Here is a 26,082-nt window from a genome sequence, read left to right on the forward strand (position 1 = left end):
ACGATATAATATAACTGACTCTGACAAAAAAAAGTTGACAGACAGACAGACAGACAGACAGACAGACAGACAGATAAATAGAGGAAATATCGGTCAGCCTGGGTGCTTAAATGCAAATTCCTTAAAAATACGTCCTGGACCGTGGAGGATAAAAATCTGGGTCACATGCTGAAGCGGCGTGGCCATGCAGGGCGACACCTCCAGGAAAGCTGAGGCTCATGTATCTGGGCCGCACACATCAACAACTCCCCCTGCAGGGTATAGCCGCTCCGCTGAAATATCTGGGTGAGCCCAATTAAGCCTGATTGATATACTTCGTTGTACGACGGTGTCGCATGCGGAAAACAGCAGATCTACAACATACTGTACACTGTATTGTAGATCTGCACACGACGCAGCCGTACGATGGTGCATAAATTAGGCATTAGATTAGAGGAACGCCCGACCGTGCCTCTGGAGGCAGGTGAGTGTGTGTGTGTGTGTGTGTGTGTGTGTGTGTGTGTGTGTGTGCCTGTGTTTGTGCGCTGACTGGATGAATCCATCATAGCTAATGTTTCTTAAAATAACAAGGCAGAAAAAGGCACAGGAGTCGGTGTCCAGATTTAGAGTGGAGAATTTATTTTCACAGGAAATTTGAGTCTCTTCTATTTGGGCCACTTCCTCCTGTGCTACCATAACAGCCATTTGACATTTTTACAGCGTGGCTTCTGCAGGAGTCTAGCCATCTAGAAGAGGGTCAGCCAGTCAGTCTGTCTGTCTGTCTGTGTGTCTAAGTGTCCACAGCTAATATCACAAACTGCTAAAACAAATAAAGGCCAAATCTCTTGTGCACGCTGCAAGTAGGTCACAGAAGTACCTCCACAAAAACATTTACTAACTCATATTTTATAATGGAGCTCTGAAAGGGCTGAAACCTTGTCCAAATTAGTTATACGTCATAGATGTGTCATAAATGGCATCATGGATGAATGGCTGCCCAGATACATGCTACCGCTTTGCATTAGCTCCAATGGGGGAGAGACAGACAGACAGACAGACAGACAGACAGACAGACAGACAGACAGACAGACCGTTAGCTGACAGCCTGTGTGAAGGTGACAGTCTGGGCCTTTAGCGCCAAGCAGAGATGCAGATAATACTGCCATCAGATGCGGCCAGCTGTCATGTTCCAAGCCTCCGAGCCTCCGAGTGTTTGTGTGTGTGTGTGTGTGTGTGTGTGTGTGTGTGTGTGTGTGTGTGTGTGTGTGTGTGTGTGTGTGTGTGTGTGTGTGTGTGTGTGTGTGTGTGTGTGTGTCGTGATAGTCTAGAGAGAGTTAGTGTTGACACGCAGGTGTGTTCTACTGCTGTTGGTTCCTATTTATCAAGCTACCCCAGACACACACACACACACACACACAGACACACACACACACACACACACACACACACACACACACACACACACACACACACACACACACACACACACACACACACACACACACACACACACACACACACACACACACACACACACACACACTTAATGTACAGTACAGCATGTACGCACATACGTGCATAGTGTTCTCATGCCTGCGAGGACATTCCGCTGACCTACATACATCTCATAACTCTGACAACACCCTGCATCACCTTAAGCATGACCCCAACCTTCTACTGCACGTATGTCTAATCCTTATCTTAGGCTGAACCGTCCTGTTCCCCCCCCCTCCCCTCTCCGCCGCCTGTGTTGTTTTCATCCCAAGACACTGCCGTGACCCGGCGTGACACTTCCACAAATGTGTACAGTTAAGCACAGTGAAAGAACACTCTGTCATGCATAAACAAGCGCGCAATGAGTCAGCTGAGCTTCTCTGCCGCACATGCATCTAAAAGCCTTTGCACTGTGACAGGAAAGCCAGGCAGTTACAATCCTCAGTGTTAATGTATCCATTTGTGACTCTCAGAGTGTTACGAGCGAGTGGCGCACGGTGGGGGGCGGGGGGGGGGGTTGAGAGAGGCTACGTAAACATCTCCGGCGAGAGCCGCTTGTCACGGGAGCGGGGCGAGTTCAACGGGTGCACTCGTCCTCAGCAGCTCTGCAGATAACAGGCCCGGTGGCCTCATTTCTCATGCCCCGTAATTGCTTTCGGTTGGCTGTGTCTGTAGGGCGGGCGACTGACTACTGCTATCAGGATCATGACATTTCACTTGACGATTCATTGTCACAGAAATTAATTGCGATAAACAATTTAATTGTGTTTTTGTTGGCATTAACATTGGAACATATAGATAAAAATTACATTTTCTGTTTGGCTTTTAGGCTTCGTAAACAAAAAGTCCACAGGGCAGATATTGACAAATTACATATTTCATAAGTTTATACTTTCAATAAATAAATAAATTGTGGAAATAGCCAATAACGTTGTTAGCTTGTAAATTGTCCTGGCATGCCTGCTGGGCTGTTTGTGATGTTAGAATAGTGATTAGTACTAATTAATTTCCAATAACCCCCTCATAGTGAACATAATCCCCCACGGTGTGAAGAGCATTTCAGAGTTGCTTTCCAAGAGTGTTGGTGTAGTGCTGTGCCCTGGCCTGTATTCCAAGTAACTGTAGGGAGGAAGATCAAACTGCAAAGATCCAGTGTACTGTATGTACGTATGTATGTGTGTATGTGTGTATGTGTGTATGTGTGTGTGTGTGTGTGTGTGTGTGTGTGTGTGTGTGTGTGTGTGTGTGTGTATGTATGTATATGTTTATTTATTTATTTACTTATTTAAGTTGTGGTGAAATCCATTACATTTCAATGGACCCAGTTCAGTTGCTCTGAGGACACAGTGATAGTCATCTATCACGAGGTGGTGACAAGTCAACTGCGAACACAGAACACACCTGTCATTGTGTAGATAATGTACGGTACTGTATATGGTATGTGACATGCCTCGACACTACACCATACCTGTCATTCTGGTTTGTAGAAATGTCAAATGCGTCAAGAAAGAGCAAACTAGTTCATAGCTATAGCTTTCACAGTATATGACGTTTAGAGTTGGATGGTGCACTTATATAACATTTGTAATGTACAGTAAGCCAGTGGTTCTCACACTAGTAGATGTAGATCGGCTATTCTCAAATAGCCGATATATAGGGTTAAAGTCGTTTAACTGATTTTGATGCTATAGTAGCTCATTTGGCTGGGGACCGCCTGAAAACCCCTCAAGGACCCGGGGTCCCCGGACACCACTTTGAGAACCACTGCTGTAAGCTATCTTCGTAAAATTAGGATACTTACATGGAAATCATAACTACTAAAATGACCCTTTGAATGTTAAAAGCATGGTTACTGTGTTCCTACTGGTCCAAAAGTATCTGTCCAGCGTGGTTGAGCATAAGAACATAGAGATTCTATCAACCTGACAGCTATACTGTAGCACGGTGACCTTGATTCATAGCACAGGTTGCCATGTACCGTGAATGAGGACGGCATGTTCTCACAAGCCACACACACATACAGTACATACAGGGACACACCTATACGTTGACACACAAAGTTCACAGGGTGCGGGCAAACAAAGTATAGCATGCACATGCACGTGCACGGCCTCCTGTCAAGTCGAAGACGACCCGCTTGTGTAATTTGCTCTGCTTATGACGAGTCATCACGGGCTCCCCTAGGCGCGTTCTCCATATCCCTTCCCGCGAGTCAGGTGCTTTGTGTCTGACTAATGAGGGCTATAAATCAACATCCTTGTTATTTTCCCATGCAAATAATAACTGATGAACTCACCTAACCGAACTGTCTCGTCACCTGAATGGCTCTGTTGGAGCCAAGTGGGGGCAAAGGGCCACGCGTCTATTTCTGTAGAGGCAGCGCCATGGCAGAGGCGGCCGTTTGCAGGGCTTCCCTCTGACCGTGGCAGCTAGAGGCGGCGGGCAGGGTTTCCCCCTGACTAGCAGACAAGCTGGTAACACCGCCAAATGGGTCAGAGTCAGAGTCACTGAGAGAGACTCTCTGTCTTCGAGTGCGCGCTGGAACAAACTTTAGCGAGACAAAACTCGACTGTTGGAACCCAGTCAGAGATCTTTTGCCAGGTGACAACGTACCATCCTTGGCATGGTGTTTTTTGGTACACATGGGTTCTTAACTCTTCATAACTAATAATAATAATCATAATATTTATATAACATAACATTTCTTCTGCTTTTTAAAATAGCCAACTACTGATACCTTTTAGACACCTGCAGGTTTTTTCACCCAATCATAGGTGAGGATTACATGCAACCCAACATCACTGTAGTCAATGACAAATCATGTCCTTTGTCAGTGACCTTTGTTTCAACCCATGCACTCTCCTGTGAGCAATAACAGACCTCAGAATGTCAATCCTAACCTTTGGATTTCAGGTCATCACAGATGTCCTTTTTCTGTTAATCCATTCTGTTAAAAGTCGGCCATACCAGCCTTGACAAAAAATGAAACCATTCAATACACCACTAGATTGTTCACACTTTTTATTCCGCTGCAACAAAAACAGTGTCCTATGCAGCTCAGTGGACTGAACATGGCACCAGCACAGCACAGGGTGCCGGGTTTGATTCCCACCAGCATCGGTGGCCCACCTGTGCCAAGGTTGAGATGTATGCATTGCTGATACCCTTGGGTCACTATGGATGAATGCATCCATCACATGGCTTATGCGTCAAGACAAAGACACTGGGCAGTGAGCAACATCCCATGTTAATACCATGTTTGTTTGTTTGTTTTGCTTTATTTGCAAATCCCATGTCTTAGCAAAACTAAACTAAACCGTTTGACACTAAAAGCTAAGACCTTGACACTACAGTGGAGCAGTGGTAAGGGACCGGACAAAGTGCAAGGGTCACTAGGGGCGTCTGGATTAACATGCTAACACACTTGTTCAGTGGACAGGGGCTTCCCACAACCATTGGAATGCTAAGATCAACTACAACTTGCTGTAAAGCCTGAGTTATACAACTTATACTTGGTGTGCTGCGGCCGGTGTTACGCACCAAACATAGAAGATATACAAGCTCACACAACTCGTTGCAGCATGACACCAGCACAGCCAATTATAAATCACCCTTAAGTCAGCAGAAAGCCAGAAAGTAGACGGTGTGTGATACTGTAGAGAGCAACCAGCTGCTGGCGGTAGGGATAGGCCACAGGCACTGTGTCACTGCCATTATTGACTCTGACTGTTAAACTTAAGTACTGATCGTTACCGAAAACATCGCTCCAATCCATCATGTTTGCATAACAATATGAGACTGGTAGGACTAGTAGGTCGGGCTCAATGGGCAGAAATTACAGCAGTATAATTATACATGACTTCTCACATCCTACCCTGTGTGAAAAAAGACAGCAAACCGCATTCCAAGCAGAAAATGTTTGGATAGAAAGCATAAATTAAGCATTGGGGCTGAACGAATTGACCAAAGGAATCTAATTATTTTATGAATTAAAATGTAGTAATTGTGATTCAAACTGACATTCATACCAGATACCACCCAAAGTGCTAGAATACTTTGTTTTATAAGTCTGTTTTGGACCCTTCACTCTCTCATGTAAATAATTACAACCTCTGTGATTTGGAAACAGTAATTAAACCACATGAACCCTATTCATGGGACAAAAAATATTCAAAAAATAGCAGATCTACAAGCTCACGATGCGTCGTGATGTGTTGTGAGCTTGTCATAATAGCCACGTGTCATAATAGCCGAATGTTCACCTGTTATGACATGCACAGAATAGCGACGCTAAGGACCACCCCCAAAGAAAAAACAGACATAATGAGAGTGACAGACATATGAACTGACCAACCATGGACCTCCTTAGACCAACCATGGACTCCCATTGCAGCTCAGCCAATAAGAGGCTGATATATTCTCTGGTAAACCTGACTTATATGATTCAGACCCTCGCTGGAATTGATGACGTACCACTGGTGGGTCTGACCACCAGAGACTACTGCTGACATGACTGCTTCAGCCCATTGTGGCCCATTGGCAGTGTGTGCACATTGCCTACACAAATCTGTGCGTGTGTTTGGAAATATGTACGTCTGTGTGCGTGAGTGTCTCTGTGCATGCCATGCTTGTGTGAGTTTGTGTGTGTGTGTGTGTGTGTGTGTGTGTGTGTGTGTGTGTGTGTGTGTGTGTGTGTGTGTGTGTGTGTGTGTGTGTGTGTGTGTGTGTACACTGTGAGTGCATGTGTATGCATCGGCATCTGGGTGTGAGCATAGTTGCGTGTGTGCGCACCGTGCGCGTGTGTTAACTCCACGCATGTGTGTGTGTGTGTGTGTGCGCTGTGTGTGTGTGTGTGTGTGTGTGTGTGTGTGTGTGTGTGTGTGTGTGTGTGTGGGGTGAGTGTGTGTGTAGTGTGTGTAGTGCAGCGGCTGTGTCAGCAGCCCTCCTGTAGCACCAGGTGAGATTTATGAGGTGTTAAGAAAGCTTGCCTGTAGCCCACTGGCTCAGGCTCTGTCCCCTTCCTCTAACACCCCGCCTGCTGTACACATATCTGCACAACACTCACACACACATACCCCACACCACCAATGCTCATGCTCTCTCACACACATGCGCACAAATGCACTAATATATATATACAGACCGCCATATGTTTGCACGCGCACACACACACACACACACGCACCAACAGAAAGACATACTGTATATAAACCCCTCAACCCCAACGCGTGAGTCTAATGTCTGTGACACCCGCACCTACCCTCTAAAATGGCCCCCATCCTCCTTCTCCTGTCAGGGCTGAACACACCTAGCCCCCCTAGACCCCCCCCCCCCCCTCCCTCCTCCCAACACGCACACACTTTTTCCAATGGAAAAAAAAACAGAACAAAACATGGATCTCAAAGAAGCGCGCATCACTGTTTTTCTTTACCAGGGCCTTAAATCCCCCACTCCAAGACCCTTAGGTCATCCATGATGATGGGGCCCATGGTTTGTGTAGCCGGTTTCTGATTAGCGATGATTAAACATCGGCCTACGTAGGCTACACACAAAATGTACGCACGCAAACACACACGCACGCACACCTCTTTCACGTTCACCAGTCTCTCTCCCATTGGCAACAACTGACTCCTACGTTCTCCGGCCAGGGCCTGAGCTACACGGTAAAATCCTCAGCGTTAATGTAACTATGACAATGTGCAAATGGAACCAAATGGACCCTTACAGGTCCATTTTGGTTCCATTTTGCACATTCTCACAGTTAAATTAACGCTCGTGATTTTACGGTACAACGTCGTTTTCCCACCAAACATCTGTCCAGACAACTCTTAAGGCTCATTCTGCTCCGTTCTGCCTCGCCTGCTCTGCATTATCTGTCTCTGCTGCATCTCTAATGCTGCAGGGACTTAGGGCAGGATTACACCACAATTATGTGCTTCCCATTCTCTCCAGCTGTGCATAGAAATGGAGGGAGTGAGAAAGAGATTGAGAGTGAGTGAGTGAGAGAGAGAGAGAGAGAGAGAGACAAAGAGGGTTGAGAGGGGGGGCAGGATACATGACGAAGGTCCTGAAGCTCCAAAATACAGTAAAACCATCATTATTGCATGGCTGTGTGGGAGGCACTTTGGTGTGGTTCTTTGAATAGCACGTTTTGCAACTTGCATACCGTCGCTGTCGGGGGAAAACCTCATATGTCCAAAAGCCTTCCTTTTTATTATTATTTTAACGATCACAATTGTGAAAATAGCCTGCAAAACAAAAAGTAGCGACACAAGAGTGTCGCTACTTTTGTGCGAATTAGAGGGGCAGGGGCTGAAATGTCCAAAAGGGCGCCGCAACATTCTTTTGATATTTCTAGCCGGATTTGGAGGAACATCTCATTTTAAATTAACACTATAGGTTTACACAGTACTTGTCATGAAAAAAATAGTCCACATACTCTCCAGTAGAATTAATGGTTATCAAAGCGAAATTTGCAGTTGCAGTCATGAAGTCAGAGATGCTGCATTCAAGATCAAGAGAGTTTGGTAAAGGCAATTCTCTTAAATGCTGCCTTCAGGTACGGCATGGAAAGGGAAATTTAATTTTCATTTCTTTCACCAAAATAAATTTGTCTGGAGAGAGGGCACTTTTTACAGAAAATGGAAGGAAACTTGAGCCCCCTTTGCTGTCTATGTGTGCTCTTGTGTGATGAAGTAGGGAATTAATTCACAACAAAACGTAATAAAGTCAGGTTTACGCCTGACAGCGACAATATGAGGCTATGAGTGGATGATGATGATGAACGCCTCATCTCTCATTAACAACGATTTACATCTTCCAAAACGCCACAGCCATTAAAGAGGCTTTGGGAGGTTATTATTATATCATGTTTAGTTTATAATGCAAGAATAAATGTAAATGCTACATGTACAGTATGTTCTCTCACTTGTTATGCACAATATAGCAAATGCACAGATTTAGAGCTATGAGTGTGGTAAATGGTGCATTTATATACCGCCTTTCTCCAAAGCACTTTACAATGTGCATTATATTCGCACACCGACGGCAGAGGAAACCATGCAAGGCAGTGAGGGGGTTAACCCATTCAATCCGGGGACGCATCTCTGACATTTTAGATGTCTTTGGCTGTTCAAAAATAGCAGATATACAAGCTCATAGCGCGGCACCGAGTGCCGCGCTATGAGCTTGTAGATCTGCTATTTTAGAAAAATCGTGAAAATGTGTGCAAATCTTTGAACACATATATTTTTTAAAGCGAACATTTGTAAAATGTTTTGTTCCACGGACCTCCAGAAGCAAAGATTTAAGAGTTAAAAATGTTGTTTCAAAGAAAAGATTTGCACAAATGTTCATGATTTTTCAAAAATAGCAGATCTACAAGCTCATAGTGCCGTGCTATGAGCTTGTAGATCTGCTATTTTTGAATAGCCAAAGTACAAAATAATGGCTATAAATTACACAGACGGGTTCCCGGATTAAATGGGTTAACCACTTAATCCCTATTCAAAACGTTTCAAAAGCAGCCAATCTACGAGCTGATATACTGCATGCCTGAAAATGTTTCACAATTTTTGGCTACAATGACATGCACAAACTAGGGACGCCAGGGTGAAAGTGTCTTGCTCAAGGACACTTCAAAACACAGGGATCGAACCAGGGATCAAATTCCGAGACAGTCACTTTACCTCCTGAGCCACTGCTGTGTGTGGAAGCAAAATTAACCCATTAAGACCGGGGGAAAAAAAAGAAAAGAAAAAAAAAAAAAAAGACAGGGGAAAAACATCTGTGTCATTCATCATTTTTAGATTTCTTTGGCAATTCAAAAAATAGCAGATATACAAGCTGATCTGCCATTTTTGAAAAATTGTAAACATTTTTGAATATATACATTCTTAACTCAAATCTTTGCTTCTGGGGGGGTCCCTGGAACAAAATATTTTGAGATGGGGGGGTTTTGAGAAAATGTTAGGATTTAGGAGATGTGTAGAATCCCCAGAAGTTGTTAGCTTTAAAAAACATATATATTCAAAGATTTGCACACATTTTCACGAAAAAAGAAGAGAAATTGCAGATCGACAAGCTCGTATCAATAGGCTTGTATATCTGCTATTTTTGAATAGCCCAAAATATAAAATAATGGTTATAGCTTACATAAATCTAAAATTACACAGAATGGGTTCCCGGATTGAATGGGTTAACCCATTAAGACCTGGAACTGTGTCATTTTTAGATTTGAGCTAAAAAGCATTTTTTGTACACTTTGGCTATTCAAAAATAGCAGATACACAAGCTCATAGCGCGGCACCGAGTGCCGCGCTACGAGCTTGTAGATCTACTTTTTTTGAAAAATCGTGAAAATGTGTGCAAATCTTTGAATATATATATTTTTAAAGCGAACATTTTTAACTCAAATCTTTGCTTCTGGGGGTCCCTGGAACAAAATATTTTGATGGGGGTCCACGGCCAAATACATATCATTTTGGGGGTCCTTGACATGAAAAAGATTGAGCACCACTGATATAGAAACATACGTTTTTCAGAATACTGTTGGGATTTAGGAGACATGTAGAATCGGCTTCAGGTCTCAATGGGTTAAAAGCGGCACACGTTTTGTCAGTCAACTCCGGTGCTGCACTGACCCAGCAAAGCACATCTACATCAGTATTCTTGCTGATGGTTTGTTAAATAAATGACATCTGTGATATGGGAGAGCAGACATCCTCCAGTTCCGTTGAACGAAGACAATCAAAATTAAATATTACAAATCGCAATCAAAATGACCATCTGCCACCACCTTCTCTAACTGTCCCACATTGTGCTGGGAATAGCCCACAGAGGCCACGGCCAGCAGTGGGCTCAGGAGCAGCGTGGAATGCTGGGAATGTGAGTCTTTGATGTGCTGGCCTGGCCGCGAAGGAGCAGCCTTCTAATAATATCAGGGCCCGATTCAACGCTAGCTTATAAACTCACCACAGAAGGAGGGGGGTAAATATATAAAACGCAGAGAAAGAGAGAGAGAGGAAGCAAGAGGAAGGCTAGTAGGAAGGAATCAGACAAACACATGTAATTTCCACATGCATAGTTTCGCTGCCCTCAACTCGAGGGCATTGAAAGACCCTATTTGGGAATGGCTGGCAGGCAGTCATTAGGGCTGGACTCCACACATCCTGGATATACGTTACCAAGTTACAGTGTTGTGTGTGTGTCAGAGCGAGAGAGAGAGGGGGAGAGAGAGGGGGAGAGTGAGAGAGAGAAGGAGAGAGAGAGAGAGGGGAGGGGAGGGAGAGCAGGAGCAGAGAAACATTGAGATTGAAAGTGAATACGCAGCAGTATGCGTGCGTTTCCCTGTGTGAGCGTACATCGTGTATAGAGAGAGTGAGTGGAGTAGAGGGAGAGGGAGAGGGAGAGAGAGAGAGAGGCATAATGCACCCTTTCGACAAACAAACAGCGTTTTGCGTCGGAGCCGATGTACGCCATGTACTGCTACACTCCCATAATGCGCACATGTACTATACAGACAGGCAGAAAATAACTTACCGGTCCAGTTGTATGTGTTTGTGTGCGGTTAATGATTTCCCCAGGCCTCCAGTGTTCTGGCGTCCGCCCGGTCCCCGCCCTGAGAGAAATAAACAGGAGGGGGGGTGAGACAGCAACTAAGAGACAGTGAGAGAGAGAGAGATGCAGAGAGAGAGAGAGGGAACTAGCATATAGAAAACAAACAAGCTATACAGTACAAAGGCCAACAGGGACACCTCCTCCCCTCGCTCCCTCTGGAGTTCTATTTCTCTCCCTCTCTCCCCTCCACCCTTCTTATTTGCTTCTCACTGTGTGCTGCATCTTTGTAATCCTTTTGTCTGTCTTTTCCTTCGTGGTTCAGGCTGTTTTCCCTACACTCACCCACCTCGTCCCATTTCTTCCTTCCTTGGCTGCACTTTTTCAGTCTTCTTCCTCTCCTCTCCTCTTCGCCCACCCTCCCTCGCTCACAGCAGCCTCCTCTTACCGAATCTCCTCTCCTCTCTTCTCTTCTCTTCTCCCCTCCTCTGGAGAAGGGAAATTAATCTGTGGCCCTCGGGAGCCGTCAAGGGCCTGTTTACCTCCCAACCGTACATGAAAGCCCATGGTATCGCTATAGGCCTGCGTCACACAGTCACACCTTAATAGAGCTGCAAGCATCTTTTCCCCACCTTGCATCACCTTTTAATTCCATCAACACATCGGGCTGTGGAATTTGGTGCACACATCGGGCTACCCGTGCAACCTGTAGGGCCGCTGTTTGAAGTCTTACTAACTGCAGTGCAGTCGCAGATATAGGAAGCTACTGCTGGGGCGTTTCACCAGGCTAATCATGCTACCTAAGTGCTACCTATACGTGCGCTAGCATGGCTCAAAACTAGCCCCCTTTTTTCACCTAAGAGCTATAGCAGGATTAGCCCGTTGCTAGCTACTGCGAGCAGTACAGTACCGTGCGAGATCCCGGGTTCTTAAGTGTTAATCTCATTACGTAAATACATGATGCTGAGAAACAAAGGAAGTGGCCCAAGTAAGGCTCTTGTCGCTGGTGGCCCCAGCTTAATTAGGCAGCCAAGTCAAGATGGAGAGAGGGAATGGAGAGGAGAGAGGGGGGAGAAGGAGAGCGCAAGGGAGACAGCGAGTCAGAGAGAGTGAGAAAAATAGAGGGAAAATAGGCACCAAATGAGTGAGCGAGAGGGGAAGGAAAGGGAGTAGAGAGAGTGCCATCTAAACTGGAAAGTGCTCCGAGACCCAGAAGGGAAAGAGGAAGCTGTTAATGTCGTTAAAGTCCCATCGGAAGAGAACGGCCAGGAGTGTGCGTGTTGTAATGGTATGTGTGTGTATGCGTGAGTGAGTGTGAGAGGCTGTGGTGTGCGTGCAGAGATATAAAGAGAAGCGGGGTGGGGCTGAGTGGAAAACTCAAGATGCCGCTGTGAGTGCAGAAAGGGGGGAAATCCCTTTGCGTTAGACCTCGACAAAAACAGCTCAGAGGGCTGCTCCTGTGGAGAAGAGAGGGCGGATGGGATGTATGGATGGATAGATAGAAGAACGGGATGGGGGGCGGGGTCTCTGATGGCCTTTCGACATGCCCAATTTGTGTGATTAGATTAGATGAAAGGTCACCCCCCCCTAGTATGCACAAAGGATCACTGGGTCTGTACACACAGTCAGAGGGTAGGTGGTTTAGGGTGTGTGAGACAGTTGGATTTGTCTGTGTGCCCTTGCGTGCCTCAGTGGTGTGCACACGCATGCCTGCCTTCATGCATGTGAGGCGAAAAGAAAAGAAGGACAAGTTCATTTGAGGAATATGGGTCAGACATGGCAGGGAGCCGCTGGGCCAGCACACAGCTGACAGCGAGCGGATCAAATGTACAGCGGGGCTTACCAGCGGTGAACATGCTAAGAAGACCACACTGGGGGTCAGCCATTCAGTCTCTGCACTGACAGTGTGTGACAGGGGGTTCACGTGGGATCGACCTCGCCCTGCACCGCAGACCTGCGGCTGAGGATGGATGGCAGATCAGCTGTGAGCGGGAAGGGAGAACGCTTCCTGAATGGGGCCCCGGTTGGGCCAGCAGCAGCGGCGAGGGTATCACGCTTGCGTGTCTCTTGTTGAAAGAGCGCGGCTTCAAAGTCGGGTCCCCGCCGTCCACTCCGCCGACTCTCCTCAGGGCGAGCTGTGCCCGCCACGGCTGCCAGACCCGCAGCCCTATTCTGCCTCCCCAAACCTACATGAATAGCTGCCTTTGTCGCAGTGAAATTCCACTGGCAAGACGCTAATTAGCCAGAAGCCTCTTCCCCTGCAGGACTGAGTGCACAAGAAAGAGATGGTGGGGGGAGGGGGAGAGAGAGAAGGTAGCGCGCCGCAAGAGGGGAAGCAGTTGAACAATGAGTAAATTGAAAAGACGAGCAGTCATATGATGCAACCCCCCCTACACACACACACACACACACACACACACACACACACACACACTCTCACACACACACATACACACACACACACACACACACACACACACACACTGCCAGAGCTTAAACCAACTAATGACATAATTTGGATGTTGTGAAAAGAGTGGAGAGTAATGTGCCACTGAAAGTGCCTCTCAGTCTAAATGAGGGACATAAATTGGGCATTCAGAAGACAGAGAGGGAGAGAGAAAGATGGAGAGAAAGAGACAGAGCAAGAGAGAGAATGAGAGAAGTAAGGACGAAAGAGGGGCAAAGAGGAGGGAAAGAAGACAGAAAATAAGAGAGGGAGAGAGAGAGAGAGAGAGAGAGAGAGAGAGAGAGAGAGAGAGACAGCCAGGCCCCAAGCTGTCTTGGTGTTTAGTGAGTGGGGAGCTGATTGGCTGTCAGCCAGAGCCCGGCTGTCATAACGATGATGTGAGTCTTCCTGCTGTTGGTTCTATTGAGCTGTTGGGGGGGGTGGGGGGGGGGGGGGAGTGGTCGCCCCCCTCCGATGCGGAACAGCTACCTGTCCGATCGACAGCTGCGGACTGGCTAATGGATGATCATTAGCACTGTAACCCTGCGTTGCTTTCCCGTGTTGCGCTCTACAGTCAGCAGATTCTCATCATTAATTCACATCCCCTGAGCAAAATCTGCTGCCTACTGCACCAACCTGTGCGGGGTGCAGCGTGTGCCAAAACTGTGATTATCATATTGTTATGATTACAACAAGACATGCTGAGATCCATCCAACGGAGAGGGCCCTCGCGTGCCGCATGGCGTGTTTGTATGACGCATTCCAAAGGAAAGTATAGGGGCCTTACAGGTGAATGGAGTGTAATTCCTGCCGATGTACTGTATCTATGTATATATGTACGGCTGGAGTGCGTTTGCCAGTTTGTTGGTTGCCGTGTACATGCTGGTGCGTGTTCAAATTTCGCTGGAGGTAGTGTGGCAGGCGATCACATGTTCGTGCTATTTTTGCACAAGCAGCCATATCATATACGGTGTATCTCCCCTGATCCCGCTGCCATGTAAGATAATATATGAGGCAGGCCTGCATAAACAAATGAAACAAACCATGGGCATGGTCGCTGATAAACCCAAGTGGGGGTCATACTTCCTGCCTGCAGATTTCATGATAGGTGTTATTCTGTTTTAGTGAGGCTGTCTTTTCAGACCTACAACAACAATATGTGAACGACAAAGAAAGTTCATCCCGACAGATTCAAGTGAATGAAAAACAAAAAAACGAATGAAAACACCAGCAAACGCCATCAATTGGAGTGGGGTTGTATGCTACGTAGTTCAACAGCAAGGGGACAGGCAGGGGGAGACGTAAACCCTCACGACAACTTCCTGTAAACAAAAGGATTGGGGGTGGTGCGACAAAACAACACAAGGTTATGAGGCAACATAATGCTTTGTGAAAGCAGGTCACCATGGTGTCTCTGGTAAGATGCGAGGCTTCATCGGCAGTGACAGGCGGGCAGAGAGGATGTTTAAAAAGGAAGAGAGAAAAAACGTGGCTGTTCATTTCTCTGGTGGACGAGAAGAAGGATGACGACACTCCCAAGCAGAGAGAAGAGTTGACGTAATTCATCTCACAGCAATGTGCATGTGTAGCATCTGCCTTTGATCACATTGATTAAGTAGTGCATAAAGCACAAGACTTTGTGCTGTTTATCAATCAAAATGCCAAAACATGAAAGGGAGTCTGGCTAATAGAGATCATCTTAAGCAAGCAAAATACATCACAAGGAGGTCAACATACTGCTTCCTTTTGTGTTTTTGTTTGGGTGAGCAGTGCACCGAATACTGCAATTGAAACTTTGACTCAGCGATTAACTCTGAGTAAATTCAGACTCCAACAAGGTCAAATGTTGCAGTGATTTAGAATTATTGGAATCCTCCCTGGAGTCGAATCAAGCCCACATTCAAGGAGAAAGGAGGCCTGGTCGGAACAGAGGGGCTGTGAGGGCCAAACGCTGTGGACTCAAACCAGTCTGGCCATTCTCCAAGGCCCACAGTGTAGTTTTAACAAAGAAGGCCCCAGATGACAGAAACGTTGGCTTTTTTTTTTATTAACAGCATATTTTTCTTTTATTCTCCTTATGCCTGGCGGATGGCAACGTCCTTTTCCATCCAATATTTCGCTGTACGAACTTGTATGAGCATGTGACGGATGAAACTTCTTGAATCTTGAATGCTACAGTACTGTATGTGTTCTTGGAAAACTGGTGGGGAGTCTTAGACAAGCCTCAGCATCAAGGGCCGAATCCCTCGCACATTGTGACTGATAGCAAGATGCCTGTCTGACATCTCACACCCTGGGATACGTATGACTCCCCCCACCTCGAACCTGCAATCCTTTAGATTCTCTAACTGCTATAAAACATTCCATATCATTAACCTTTACATGGCTTAAATCAACCGGGCCTCTACGCTGTAGTCCATCTCTACACTAAGTTATCTTATGTCACTTGACGCACAGTATACTTTATTTAAAAAATGTTAAGAGACCCTACAGTGAAGGGAGTGTTATGCAAACTCCTAGAAACAAGAGAGCTGTCTCTTTTAGTATTTTTCAATGCCAGATGACGGATGAAAGCCAAAGAGCAACAGACGCTCCCCAGTTGCTGCGAATGAGAAGGCTGAGCTGTCTGCTTTCCCGGCAGCAGGAGCAGTAGCGTTGCACTCATAACAATCAATCACGCCTGGAACCCATAGCGAAGCCAAACAGCACTTTTAACATTTCAAAAGCACCGGCTTTGATGCAGGCTCCTGGGTTACATTTTTAGTTACGTTTATTTTTTTGTGTGCTTCCCCATGGTGTGTCTGCTAAACTACAGAATAGAAATGTCAGACAAATGGAAATCCCGGCCCCGATCTCGCCGTTGAAAGCACATGCTGGAGGAATCGAAGTGCAAAAAGTTTGAAGTGTACAATCCCCCCCCCCCCCCCCCCCCCGAAAAAATGGAAGAAATTGTACCCGCCAACAGAATGGAGGCCCAACTGAAAACACCTCCAGGCAACATACTGTCAGTGGGCCCCAAATTCACCACCCTCCTCCCCACCCACAAAACCCCAGCGCGCCAAGCCTCTTCTCTGGTGACGAGCATGCCACGGGCCTTTGAAGTCCTGGGAGGAGGAGGGGGGGGTGTTCAGTGGCCTGTCATGCCTGCTATGACTGATGGCGGATGGGGAAAGATCAGACCCTGCCTGGCTGTTTGGCCTCCGGGGAGACGCTCCACTCAGGCAGGGTCACAGACGGAGCTATGCAAGGCTAAACATGGTATGGCATAAAATATGTGTGTGTGGGGGTGGTTTAAGTGAGGCATTTTGCAGGCCCCAGTTATGCCCTCGGTCTCCCCGATGAGCAGGAGACATCATTATTTGCAATGAGATTGATAGGTCATTCGGATTGAGAGTTGTGTGTTGTGTTTTTTTCATGCTCTCTTAACATAGCGAATAAACAAGACGGAGGCAGTAGGAATTCAATCAATTATGGTTTTCAACCATTAGTTATAATAGAGCAGGTAGAATTTCACCACACATGCATTTTGAAGCCCGAGCAACCCCAGCTCATATTTTCTTGCAAACCCAGAGGCATGCTGCATCATGGCAGCCATGATGGCGTTGGCATATACACCATGGCACCAACAACACCATAGCATGATACAGGGGGTTACCATGGAAACAGTGTTTCTTAAGTCCACCCCTCCCCTCCATCCCCATCCCCTCGCCGCCGCCATGCTGAACCTCTGCGTGCCCCCGCTCGTCTCAGCGAAAAACAAACACCGTAAACATAATCTAATAGCTCCCGAATAGTCCCTCGGGAGCCGTTTGAAGGAAAACAGAGCACCGAGGAGCTGAAATCCCACTCATGGCAGCATTATGAATGGGAAAAATTCTTGGCGAAAACAATCGCGCCCGTTCACGCTTTCCCTCGGCAGGCAGAAGCCGCAAGAGGGGCCGTGAACGCGGCTGGGGGCCGCGGTAGGAAAGCGTCCATTGTTGAAAAAAAAAAAACGGAACTGAGGGTCCTCTGTCTGCCACTGATGGAACTCTGGGCAGTTTGCCCTTGCCTACTCTCGGGTGGCTGCTGGCGCGTGATGCGAGCGGTCCGTTTTCCGCGCGACGGTGCAAGTGGGGGGGTGCATGCTTCCGTGTGTCTACGTTCACATCTATAGTATATGCCGTGCAGAACCACAAAGTGACAGCAGAGCCAAGCCGAGGCAGAAAATGGGGGGGACGCACAAAGTTAAATTGTGGTCTGGCTGTTCGGCGGTAAGTGACCGCCGAATCAGTTTTCTAGAGCGCCATTCAATACTGGCATCTCTGCGTGCCACCACATTACAGTTGGTTACGGTTGATTGGCACACAATTCAGTGCACACAACCTACACGTACACAATTCAAGTCATATATTCCCACATATCTTGACACACACACACACACATGCAATTATACACAAGCTCACACACAGACACTAATTTCTTTTTACATACACACTCATACATGCCCACACCTATATATTGCGCGCGCACGCACACACACACACACACACACACACACACACACACACACACACAGTGTACACACACACACATGTTTCCAGTGTGGACTGTGTAAGTGTGCATCTGGCATTGATAATAGTTAGGACTTGAAAATCCTTCATTGATGCTATTTTGGCCGTTTCATGTACTTCAAAACAAAACATATTCTGGTCTTGAATGCATTCTTTCACCGAGCCTACGCAGTCTCTGCTGTTTGGAATCTCCTGTATCACATAAGGAATTAATTCACGAGGTCCACACACACGCGCGCACACACACACACACACACACACACACACACACACACACACACACACACACACACACACACACACACACACACACACACACACACACACACACACACACACACACACACACACACACACACACACACACACACACACGTGTACGAGCAAACAGACAAGTTACTGTAATGTCCTTGAACCCATCTGTGTGTCAGTCCATCCAGAGGTGGGGGCGGAGGACAGATTGCCATGCACGGTGTCACTCCAAGGGCATGTCACTCCTCTAGTGCACAGTGAAAGACCAGATTCAAGTTGTGGGCAGTCATATAATGCATGGCACTCAAACAGAGGAGGAGGCCCAACGAGAGAGAGACAAAGAGAAAGAGAGGGGGAAAGGGAGAGAGAGAGAGAGAGAGGAGGTGTGAGGCAGAGAGGAGAGACAAAAGGCGAGAGAGAAAGGGACAGAGACACAGTAGGAGAGGACCAGAGGGATAGAGAGCCACACAGTAGGAGATGGCCAGAGGGAGAGAGGGAGAGAGAGAGAGAGATACCAGAGGGAAAGAGGGAGAGAGAGAGACAGTAGGAGAGGGACAGAGGGAGAAAGGGAGAGAGACACACACACACACACACACACACACACATGCGCGGGCTCACACACACATACAGGAGAGAGCCAGAGGGAGAGAGAGAGAGAGAAACAGACAAGGCCACGTTGACGAGAGCCTGCACGCACAGCTGGGCAGTTCAAGGAGAGAAGGGGGTTGGGATTGAGTGGCGATGATGTGTGTGTGTGTGTGTGTGTGTGTGTGTGTGTGTGTGTGTGTGTGTGTGTGTGTGTGTGTGTGTGTGTGTGTGTGTGTGTGTGTGGGGGGTGGGGGGGTGACAATGCCGAGGGGCTTGTCAGAGCGAAGATTCACTGTTGGTCAAGCCACGAATAGCACTTTGCCCCAGTGCCCTCGCCCGTGCATGAACATGGAGGACGCGTTTGGAACAGTAGAGGAGAGAGAAGGGCGATACAGCCACCCTACTGCAGCTACAGTATAGTGCCTCGTCTGTAAATGTGTGCGTGAGAGAGAATGGAGGGAAAATATTGTGGTCTGTATTAATAATAACAGTTATGCTTCGCATGGCGGGATCTTTTTGCACTGGCCATTTATTTCTTGAAAAATAGATTGAGTGTAGCGTCAAGTTTCCTTTCAAGAGGTTGAAACACTTGAAAGTGTTTGAAAAATCGTGAATAATTTTGAATAGTTTTAACACACATCTTCTCTTCTGGGGGTCCCTGGCACAAAACATTTTCAGATGGAGGTCTGAAAAATATGTATCAATTTGGGGGTCCTTGGCACTAAAAAGTTTGAGAACTACTGATTTTGGAAGGCATTTGTAGAGTCGGTCTCAGGTCTTAATGGGTTAATCCAGTGAATACCGTTCTTCTCTATTCTCAGTGTGCCTCAATATGGGCCGAAGGTCAAACGCAGCCAACATTTCTTACCCACAAATTGAATTATTACACACTGCTAAGGCCTGGGCCAGTAGATTTTGAGTATACTGTAGTTATAAACACATGCAGTATGTTTTCACACGTCTCTGAATGAACTCCTGTTCAAGTGAGCTGCAGAAATAGCAAATGATATCTCGCCGAGTAAATAAAGCTGGTATTGATGAAGCAATGATTCAAAGTATTTTAAAACCTCATCAAGTGATCTCATCGCCTCATTCTAAGTTCCCTCTGAAACGGGTCCACCTCTGAATGCAACGCATCATTACTCCCAATACCGGTCCAAATGAGGTTTATGTCCACGGGATAGGGATGTACATCTGTGCTCATTTTGCTGGGCAGGAGCTCCTAATTTAGTCACAGTAAACAGATAATTTGGTGGAAAACATTTGGTGGAAAAACAATTGCTGAGGTAACTGGATTAGGCCTGTCACAATTATTACACAATCGACTAATCACACTTATTTTACATAATCGCAATAATTTTTTGCATAATCGTCAGAATCATTTCCAAGTTAAAAATGTTTGTATATTTTCAAAAAATGACAAAAATAGTGTAAATAGCAGATCTACAAGCTCAAAACGGGTCGCGATGCGACGCGTTTTGAGCTTGTAGATCGGCTATTTCCACTATCAATGTTTATTTTTAAGTATAAAGTAATTAAATGTGTGTTAATTGTCATATCTGCCCTGCGCACGTTTTGATTACAAAGCCTAAAAGGCAAACAGAAATGATATTTTTGATTCATAATGTTCCAATGTTCAATGCCAAACACACAATTAAATCGTTAATCGCAATTATTTGTGTGACAATTAATCGTCAAGTAAAATGTCATAATCGTGACAGCCCTAAACTGGAGGAGGGATGGGTTGCTACTGTATGAATGTTTGGTTACTATCTCCTCCCCTACTGACAGTAGCTGTTCCACTTCTCCTGCCCCTCCGACATGGCCTGAAAGGGACACAAGTTGATCATAGTTAACCCAATTAGACCACGTTTGAAGCATCCCCACCACCCTCACCCCCCAAACAAGCCACAGTTGACAGCTTGTGTCATTGGGGTCAAACCGACGGGGAAAAGGTCCTCCAGGAACGAAAACTAGCCTTTCTGTAGCTCTCCTGGGGGTCACGCCCCATCTGCGTATATGATTGGGAGGACGCTGCAAGCCTGGCTAACCCTGTCCCGCCGCGTTAGCTTCTTCCCGCCGGAGCGGCTAGACCACCCTGGGGGCCACGACATTCCCAACATTCACCGCTGCACCCGCCGCGGGCCCTGCATCCGCGTCATTACATGGCTAGGTCCCTGAGGTCAGCAGGAGGACATGGAGTTAATTACATGTTGACGGCCGACCAACTGTCTCGCTACTGTGCTAAGATAACAGCCAGTGGCTAGCGTCTGTCCATGCCTAGCCAGATTAGCCCATTAGTCTATTATCCCGTGGGGCTAATTTTTTTCTGCTGCTACTGTAGTAAGGTAACACACAAATAGGCTAATCCCATTGTCTCACATTACCATGCCACAGTGATAGAAATTAAGGGATTGCCTTTTGATCTCTGCAACTAAGTTAACACACTGACATACTGTCCTCAGAGGTGAACTTTCCAAGAGGAACTGAGTTTCTGTCCTGTCATATACTGTATACTGTAGACTACAATCGGAACACAAGACATAGCGTCTAATAACAGTGTGGCCTCCCGGTCCAATCTAGTATGTGCAGTTTGTGAGAGAAGCACCGTCTCCTTCGGCCAAACGAAAATAGCAATCTTTATAACTAATTCACCAACAGTATAACTACAGTACGTAGTACAAACATGCTTCCCGAGAACAATGCTGAGATTAGGTGAAACATATTAGTTTTTAGACTAATCATTTGACTTTCACTTCAGCAGGCAATTCCTGCAGTCGTTTGTGACCAATACATGTAGATATGCACACAGACAAACAGTGGTTTTCAACCTGTGGGTCGGGACCCCCAGGGGGGTCCCTACGTGATTTTGGGGGGGTCCCCAGATGATAGTGAAGTGACATTTTTTTTATTTATTTTTTATGTTTTTTTTTTTATACAAACAACAAACAGATATACAGATACAAACAAAAAACAGAACAACAGACACTCTTGCTCTCATACTCTCCCTGCACAGATCTTTTGTTAAAGATTGTAAGAAAAATAAAAACACTCCAGTTCCTTTTTGTGAAGTGACAATTTAAGGACTTTTAAGACCTTTTTAAAATAAAAATAAAAAATCACACCCTGTGTGAAGGTAGCGGCGCCTTTGATACATTTTGTCATCGATATGTGTTTATAATGTGTTTATAGCCATGTGTCACGTGAAGCTTGACCAATCACTTTGTTGACGGGTCTGACCAATCACTTTGTTGACGGGTCTGACCAATCAGAATGTTGACGGGTCTGACCAATCAGAACGTTCACGGTGAACACGGACAAAGTCAGGTATAGAGCAGGATCCGGTATAGAGCGGATTTATGTAATAAAAAAACGAAAGAAAATAAAAAGACAATTACTGCAACAAAAGTAATCAACAAACAATACTATAAAACATTGGCCAAATTGTCAAATAATGTAAGAAAGAGGCAAACATTGTGAAAATAGCAGATAGCTTGTGGATCTGCTATTTTCACAATTTTTATCTGTGGAACAGAGTCAAACAAAATGGGGGGTCCCCAGTTAAAATATGATTATTTTGGGGGGTTGCGGCCTGAAAAGGTTGAGAACCACTGTTCTAGAGGGCTCAGCCTTCGGCCACGCCATGAAAAATCGTTAGAAACGTTTCAGCGTGGAGCGGAGCTCCTGTCCATTTTGTACCTGATGCTAATGTGGCGTGGCTCCTCCGTGCCGCTTCTCCCAAAGACCCAGGAAGGAAGGAAGGAGCTTACAACAGGTGCATGGTGGTAGCAGCTGGGCCACGCCACAGTCCAAGAGGCATGCATTAAATCTCAGCAGCCACGGGCTCCGAGTCATGCCCTGCCCAGGCCCGGCAGGGGAGCTAACATCACTGAGGCTAAATGCAATTACTGTAGCACCCTGTTGCCATGCCCAGCCTATTCAATCCCGTTTGGTCACACAGCTGCGTCAAGATCATGCCAAACCAGTGGCATGTAGTCAGGTTTGTAAAAAATACTTTTATATAATAAAAACAAACATACAAAAAGGTACATAAAAGATTCTGCATATTGTATCATATCATGGTTTATTTCCCTGTAACACCTCAAAATGCTTATTATATAATGTACATGTACACATGCAGTATACTGTAACTGTACATGCACAAATATGCATAAAAATGACCTCTGGCCTCATCGTCATAAGATCAATTTTAGATCATCATGTTAATTCCATGCCAGGTGGGGAAGCAGCCTGCTGGAATTGATTTTGCAATGTCTCACACATACAGCACGCACACACACACACACACACACACACACACACACACACACACACACACACACACACACACACACACACACACACACACACACACACACACACACACACACACACACACACACACACTATCAGGATGCCTCCCTGGTGAACATCAGCCAACATCCAGTTCTCGTATCGATTGTCCCCATTAAAAATCAGCAGTGACGTATGATACTGTAGATGACCTCCGCGGTACGGGGTTAATGGCACTGGTCATCCTGCACATGCTGCTGCACAAAAACATTGCGAGCATCGGCCGCCAGCCCCTCTCATTCGCATGAGGTCACAAGGATGTTATGAATGCACTCTGTGGCGTTTTGCTTTTCTTCCGTCTAGCCTCAAGCTTCCTCCTCTCTCTCTCCCTCCCTCCCTCTGTTTTTCTGTTTTGAATGGAAGCAATTTATGATTCACATTTTAGGCATTTAGCAGACGCTCTTATCTAGAGCGACTTACAAAGTGCAAGATCGCAGTAAAATGTAATGAACCCTAGTCAACAAATGACAGGGTAAACGGTCCCGTAAGCTCTGTTCTTTAGCCCTCTACGAATATGCACAAGAGGTGTCCGCATGCATGCATAGGAGCACGCACGCACAAGCACAAGCACAAGCACAGACAGACGGTTTGCTCCCCTCTCTCTGGGATTGGCAGCGAGGGCTCTAAAATTACTCATCTGAGCATAACAGACGAGTCATCCCTGTGCGCCTGCAACCGAGTTCACAGAGCGGGCACACACACGGGCACACATACATACACACACACACACACACACACACACACACACACACACACACACACACACACACACACACACACACACACACACACACACACACACACACACACACACACACACACACACACACACACACACACACACACACACACACACACACACACACACATACACACACACACTCACAGCCAGTCACAAACACACAGATACACACACATAGACACACACGGACTCAGAGAACCAAAACTCGTAAGATGCTCATTTTTTTATGTTTTATGTTAGAAGCAGTCTGGCATTTGAAGGGGCAGGGGCTCTAGATCTGACTGTCCCCATAGGGACATCTGAGAGCAACCAGGCAGGGATGGGAGGATGAGGGGGAGGTTGGACATTTATGGTCAACCATTCCTTTTGCCCTCCTTGCCCTTGATTTATACTTGGTTACACACACACACGTTGTGATCTACAAGCTCACAACACGTCACGCTGCAACACATCAAGAGCTTGTAGATTGTCTATTTTCGGTGCACGATACCGATGCACAACTGAGTATTAAATCACCCTTTAGAGCTCACACACTCCTGGTTCCCAGCCACGGTCCCCAGCAATTCACCATACTGCACCGTAAGATATTTACGATGCAGTTACTCAATTTGACATAAAAGCTCTTTTGATATGTGTTATTATCGGAATCAGAATAATTTAATTGCCAGTACACATTAAAATCCAGTGAGTGTTCATTTAACTGAGTGTAAAAATAGACCCATAATGATCAGATTTGTAGAGAGCATAACGTTTGAACATTATGAGGAATTTGTCTCAGTGATGGTAGTGCACTGCACTGAATACAGACAGTATTAAGTGAGAACATTTAATATTACATGTAATTTCTCAAGATTTTGCTATGATACACACAAACAGAGGGCTGATAATACATGAACTAATGGATGCGTATGGTACCGGTATGCCTGCTTAGTGTACACAGAAACATGCACCCATTTCTCCACTCTCAATCTGTGTCCTTTTAAGATTTATTTGGCTATTTTTGACAAATCGTGAAAAATTTGTGCACATCTTTGAATATATAGATTTTAACTCAAATTTTTGCTTCTGGGGATTCTCCAAATGTCTTCTAAATCCTAACAGTTTAAAAAAAAAACTTATGTTGCTATAATATCAGTGGTTCTCAAACTGTTTCATGTCAAGGAAACAAAATGATAAGTGGTAGAGAAAGCGAGAGAGAGAGCGAGAGAGCGAGAGAGAGAGAGAGAGAGAGAGAGAGAGAGAGAGAGAGAGAGAGAGAGAGAGAGATTGGGGTGGTGTGGTGTGGTTGGGTGGAGGTATGGAGAGGGGAGAGTTTGGACAATGCACTGTAAGCAATGGCACTGGGCCACATGAGCCTGGCCTGAGAGTTGGAGGAAAACAACTTCATCGGCGGAGTGATGAGGAGACGGAGAGAATAAATAGGGAGAGAGAGAGGCTGACACAGAGAGAGAGAGAGAGAGAGAGAGAGAGAGAGAGAGAGAGAGAGAGAGAGAGAGAGAGAGAGAGAGAGAGAGAGAGAGAGAGAGAGTGTGTGTGTGTGTGTGTGTGTGTGTGAGACTGAAAGAGCCAAAGAGAGAGAGAAAGAGAGACCAAATCTGAGAGAGCTAGAGTGATGAAAGAGAGAGTGCAAGAGCGATAGAGAGACACTCAGAGAGAGAGAGAGAGAGGGGGTTAAAAACTGAGTGCAGCAGTCAGCAGTGCTTGCGTTGGGGCAGGGAGTCCTTCCTCCCTATAGATTGGTACTGTAATGTTTCCACATACTTATGGTGTAACCCTGTCATATATAAATAATGATATATGTCCTTGCTGTTACAAGACAAAGGGGGAAAAAATTAGCTGATTGGTTTTATGATTAATGTTCTCATTAGAGCGGCCACACTATAATAGCATACCTCCCTTATAGGAGTATAGGAGCAAGACTTTGCTGGTGTAGACGCACCCTTATTTGTGTTAGCTCGGCTCCAAGCCGCTCCACTAGCCCGCTGCGCGTGCACGTGTGTGTGTGTCCGCGCGCGCGTGCGTACAGTACACCACTTGCAGGGACAAGCTCATTCATGAATGCTAGCAGCATACGCGCTACATACAACGACTTCAGTGTGTGCGTAACGTACACTATGTAC

The 26,082-nt window shown here is 46.1% G+C and overlaps 1 protein-coding gene across 3 annotated transcripts in view; it reads right to left on the minus strand.

Moving 5' to 3' along the window:
* The window catches only part of LOC311060592 (thyroid hormone receptor alpha-B), a 169,922-nt gene that overhangs the window by 86,547 nt on the left and 57,293 nt on the right, over positions 1-26,082 (minus strand). For all 3 annotated transcript variants that reach the window (XM_084078821.1, XM_084078820.1, XM_084078819.1), the window contains one exon: positions 11,014-11,092. The gene's annotated coding sequence lies outside the window, so the exon portion shown is untranslated. The remainder of the gene's footprint in view (positions 1-11,013; positions 11,093-26,082) is intronic.

The sequence above is a fragment of the Gymnoscopelus microlampas genome (assembly GCF_963454915.1).
Source record: "Gymnoscopelus microlampas genome assembly, chromosome: 14".
NCBI lineage: Eukaryota > Metazoa > Chordata > Actinopteri > Myctophiformes > Myctophidae > Gymnoscopelus > Gymnoscopelus microlampas.